Source organism: Trachymyrmex cornetzi, unplaced genomic scaffold (assembly GCF_001594075.2).
Source record: "Trachymyrmex cornetzi isolate Tcor2-1 unplaced genomic scaffold, Tcor1.1 scaffold958, whole genome shotgun sequence".
In the NCBI taxonomy this organism is placed as follows: domain Eukaryota; kingdom Metazoa; phylum Arthropoda; class Insecta; order Hymenoptera; family Formicidae; genus Trachymyrmex; species Trachymyrmex cornetzi.
The window spans coordinates 32771-38611 of NW_017300309.1; the positions used below are offsets into that span (position 1 = coordinate 32771).

Genomic DNA, 5841 nt, shown 5'->3' on the forward strand with positions numbered 1-5841 from the left:
CCGTCACTCCAGCATCCCCTTAATAGCGTAGCGTTCGTGTGCTCCATGAACAGCAATAGTGTAGTGAATACTAAAGTGAACATTGTTAGCTGATACTTCGAAATAAATGATCGCAATAGTATTCATTATACTTATTTAACCGACTGTCGAAATGACAAGACACATATTGTTCTCGCAGTTATTTTTTAAAATTTGACGATAATTTATAACATATTAACGAGTTTTACAAAATATTAAATAAGAGAGATTCATTTTTCAGTATAATTTTTTAATAAAATTTTCTTCGAAGGCAACATTTTGGAGCATAATCCAGGTAACCGAGATTTACGAATGATTTATTAATATAATTATTTTGTTTATGTACTTAGCCATTTTCTTGTTCGATCTTTATTGTAGTCTCTATTAAAATTTAACACGATGCTAAAAATTATCGTTGCTTCCGATGAACTCTCTTAGCTTGGCACGTACAAAATTGAAAACAAAGAAAAAGGTTAAAAATCCTCACATGCGGGCTGCCATATTGCACTACATATTGTACAAGTAGTACAGTGAACTCTTGCACTGAGTATCGCTACACCTCAAAAAAGAACAGAATACATGACGTCATTTCGTTACAGTGTACACAAAAAGAACGATGTAGTGTACACTTTTTGAACTAGTGCAAGCAGTGCAGAGAAAAAAAACAAACCTTGGGTGCGGTCCACTTGGCGCTACAAATGCTTCGAATCGTTTGGAGCGTTGTTTTAACCGGTCCACATGGCGCTTCAAATGTGTCCCAATAGCACGTATGACGTCATTAATACATCACAGGTTTCCACTTTCACCTTATTTCCATTTGCTTACAATGCTACTGCTTGGAGAGGTAGTTTAACTGAAGCGTTTAGTTTGAATATACAAAGCGCGGGAAAGCATAATAATAATCGAACAAAAGTATATTTGTAAAGCTGATTTTTAAATTTACATATTATTATATCATGGCATCGTGCTACGTATATTACTACAAATCGTGCTGTATGGTATATTGTGTATATTACATTATTAAAAATAAAAATTGTATAAACTATGCCGATTATAAGGTTACATGAAGGAGATACTGGAATGATTCATAATCTAGAAGTTTCCAAAGAAGATGCTATTATCTTTATCATAAATATAAGTAAGCGATTCTAAAAAACTTCACAGCGCACGTTAGCATGACTAATGTTCATTTTATCCGTAATTGCAAAATACATACTAACGCTTCAAAACGCTTCAAAAATTGGTCCATTTGCATACTGTTGGCAGCATTAGTAGTGCTAATGGACCGTTCTATAGAGGCATATGAAAGTGAAAACGTTTGAAGCGTTTGTAGCGCCAAGTGGACCGCACCCCTAATGTGGGTTTGTTCGCGTCACATGCTCCAATATGTTCCAATATGCTCCTATCATAGCTCCTACTCACTCCAACGCGTTTGATAGAGTGAGTAGGAGCTATGGTAGGAGCATATTGGAACATATTGGAGCATGCGACGCGAACAAACCCAGTGTGAATCCTACATTTCAAGTACGCTAGGTTCATTCGACCCTAAGCAGCTTCCGAGAGCAAAACGAACAATGCTTTTGTCTATGGGTATGGTTATACTATGACCATGATGTAATAAGACAAGGTAAAATGTTGCGCATAATGGTGATAGCATACTGGAAACAACCAATAAAATTTGGGTCCAAATGCATTTTCCTATGTATAATAGCAGTAGCATATACTAGAACAGCCAATTAAATTTGGGTTTAAATTCGTATTCCTACTGCGCATTTGTGGGAACGTTACATCTTGGCTGTGTTCGGGCAGCGCGCTATCAATGCTATTTGTGTCATACTGTCCTTGTTTCATGTTTAATGGGCGATAAAGATAGAATGACAAAAATAGCGCTAATAGCATCTCCCCGAACCTAGCCCTTGTATTTTCCATAGAGATAGTAGTACTAGAGTACGCATTGTCAGAAATTTGAGGAGTGGGGGTAATTCTATCTTGAAAAAGACGCACTCATTTGAATCCTTCCTTTCTCTCTCGTTTCGCGCATGCGTATACTCTGAGAGAGTTAATAATCAAAGATAATTAACATTAAAAAAATCGTATATTTAACAAAGAATACATACTTTTTTAAGTCTAAAATATAATGGAGCCACGTGCGTTATACTTTCTCAACTATATGAAACTTTCAGTTCCTCGTTCTTTCTTTCGATCCCCTCTCTCGAGAGTATACGGCTATACGCATGCGCGAAACGAGAGAGAAAGGAAGGACTCAAATGAGTGCGTCCTTTTGTAAATAGGATTACCCTCACTCTTCCAATGTGAACTCTAGTACTAGAGCACTAGTAACGTAGGTATTCGCGTCCACCATTTTTACTCCTTTCCTCACTGTTTGTTCTCTTTTCAACCTTCTCTCTTCTCTTTTCAATCTTCTTAGTTTAGCGGCGATATGGAGAGAGAGCAAGGAATTGAGAAAAGAAGCAAGAGAGTGAGAATAGGAGTAAAAATGACGGATGCGAATACTCACGTTTATAGTGCCTTACTAGTACTACTATCTCTATGGTATTTTCACTCCATGACTGTAGTGTTAAAGAAAATGGCGCTGAACACGTGTTTTAGTCAGCCAATCAGACCATTTCTTCATTTGTCGCCTCTCTGAAATCTATATATCTATGCGATCCACTTGACGCTACAAATGCTTCGAAATTTTTGATTGACCAATCGGAAGAAAGAATTTTACTAATTGACCAATCAAAAAATGCTTCGAAACATTTGTAGCATCAAGTGGACCATAGCCATAGACCGCGGTCCGATTCACGCTCACAATGTTTAAAAATCATTTTATCCTTGTTGTTTGTCAAATGTTAAACGAAGACAAATGATGCTCATGAGCGTTGTCAGCATGAATCGGACCATGGCCATAGTAGAACAAGTGACGTCATTAATCCAATCCAGCTCGGTTCGAATCCGCTATAAATCGAAAACGCTATAAATTAAAATATTTTTTCTCATTAAATTTTGGAACGCTGCGATATCATAAAAGTACAAATCACTTGCGCAATAGACTTGCGCAATGAGGTAAGCAAAGTGATGTAACTCGACTTCGCTTTTTAAACTTAAAAATGATAAAGATACACATACATCACAATCGCGCGAGCGCTTGTCTATGTCACGATAATACAGGTTCCTATCGTTATGAAATATATTTCTTATATCTTTGTGAAAAATTATGCTTATAAATATATAATTATAGTGAATTTATACAAAGAGAAAGATTATTACAATAAGTTGGCCTTGATGAAAGGAGCACTCTTCGATGAGAGGAACATATATTAGACTTACACATATAAGGCAGTGCTTTATTAGTATAGTTAATATTTAACTGCAGAGATAACTCTGACGCGGCGACCGTGATAAAATATGTCGCTCGTAAACAGCACATAGTACTATAACGAGCTGTGCGTTACAAGTTAAAACGTGCGTATTAAATTAGTGACTTCTTAGCAGGAGAACCGTAAAACCGGTATGATATATCGATAACATTATACTGTGTCATTAGAAAAATGAATTTTGTAATGAGTGTTGATTCTTACATTTAATTGTATTTTTATCTTCGTGAAAAAAGAAACGCGAGATTTGTTCTCATACCACATAAATTAAGTCAAAATTTAATCTTATTTAAACTTTTTGCATTATACATACAAAAATCACTAACGATTTCAATTCTTGTCCAGATCGCGTTTTATTTATTGATGAATAAATACACTATACACATACATTTTCAGATATGCAGCTATCCAACTTATTGTGTTCTTGCCTTTTCATAGTACGCTCACACACCATTATGCTCAATTATTCTACTTATATTATTAGAAAGATAGAAAGAAGTTTATTGTTATTAAGTTTGTGAAAGTTTTATCACACAAAGAGTGAAATCTTGACAAAAGTTTTATCTCATATTTTATTTCTATTTATATTCTGATATTATTTAATAAAATTAATTATTTTATAATTATTTAATTTTCAATAATCTCATCTAATTAATATATTACATACGTGTGTATTATATACACAATACATATAAAATAGCTGAAATTTGATTATTGATTTGCAATTATTCTCTCTATGAATTTTGCTTAACTTGTTGTTGTGCACAGTCTCTCTGAAGTCTTATTCCTAAAAAGTATTGCGTACGAAAATACTAGAGGAAATCTACTATAATATAATATAAACGTAACGTATATACTATAGTATTTTTATATATATTTCCGAATGTGATACTTTTCAAGAAGCTGTTACAAATTTTATACACTTTTTTTTTCAACTGCACTTATTTAATAGAAATAACTTTTAAAGAATAATCTTTAGCCAAAATTTAAAATGTGATTAGAGAAAATAAAACAGTGAATATAGAATGGAAAATAAATAATTAATAGATATTTATAAAAAAGGGGAATATTGTATTGAAGGAAAAGTAATTAAGAAACAATACTTGATTCGATAGAACGGAAAAGATTATATCTATTTACGATACTTGACACATATACATATACGTAACGCGCATAACATGCGGAGATAGGGAGACCTGATTGGTTGATTAAGTGTTAAAGCGCGCACCAATCGACCAATTGCTGACCAATCGACCAAGCCAATTTTCCGTTTGAAATTTGCAGTTCTTCACAGTCTGCGTTGCATGTGCCATGTCGCGAATGGAGCGACTTCTTTTTCATCAATTTTCAACCATTTTCCATGATGTCGTAATTAGCGGAATGCTGTGTGAATTTTTTCTTTCATAAATCATCGCGGATAAATCTAGCGATAAAATGTGCTTTTAGCCTATTCAGTGAATCAAATACACAGAGCGCATCAAGAGACTTTCGAAAGGTAAGGAAAAAATTTACTTTAGAAACAATGCAGGCTTAATTTAAAAAGTTTTAGAAAGTCATCAACAATCAAGATTGTGACACAAATAAAAAAAGTGAAAAATCTAGTTTATTTAACAAGACCAATTTTTCAACTTATATTTATTATGCATTTTTTTAAGTTTAGTAAACACTTATTTAGTATACTATCTGCACATCTTTCTTCTTAATTTAATTAAAATGTAGGGTGGGTCACTTTAATATTCTTGTTAGAATTTTTTTCTGAGCCTTTTACAAAAGAATATTTCAAGCAAAAGTTGTATGATCTAAAGAGAAACAAATAATAATAAAATCAATTTTCGAGAAAATCGATTCTTCGTGATCACATGGAGATGTGACACACATTGTCATTTTTAAAAATAGAATGGTATAATTTGTTTTACATAAAATTATTTATCGTATAATTATTATACTTATGAAATCAAGCTCTTAAACCAAAGATATCAAAAAATTAATATAATTTATACGATATTTTATGTTTGGTGTCAGATGCTAGAATAAAGTATAAAACATCTTATAAACTATTCATTTTTTGATAATTATACATATTGTAATACTTTCACGCACATACAGTAATGAAATGAATCAATTGTAAAGAAGACACACATAGCTGCTATTAAAAAAAATTATGCAATTTGCAGTATGCAAATACATTATATCGATTTCTTTTATATACATTAACTGTGATTCATCTAATTATTCTATGCATAAAAATATCAAGATACAGTTATTAAAACTTAAAATCAAATCGGCGCGCAATTCAAGAGATTACAAATGTGGTATATAAATTCACATTAAATTACACTACGCAACAAAATTATCGCAATAAAATTTTTCATCGAAATTTTGCTATTTTTCAAATGCGCATAACTCGGTCAATTTTCATCGTATCAAGACGATTTTTTTTTCA

At 32.6% G+C, this 5841-nt stretch overlaps 1 protein-coding gene across 1 annotated transcript in view; it reads left to right on the forward strand.

Moving 5' to 3' along the window:
* Window positions 1-3464: 3464 nt before the first annotated feature.
* Dh44-R1 (Diuretic hormone 44 receptor 1) overlaps window positions 3465-5841 on the forward strand; it is a 62549-nt gene continuing 60172 nt past the window's right edge. Inside the window, exons 1-2 of the mRNA XM_018521037.1 lie at window positions 3465-3486; window positions 4683-4893. The gene's annotated coding sequence lies outside the window, so the exon portion shown is untranslated. The remainder of the gene's footprint in view (window positions 3487-4682; window positions 4894-5841) is intronic.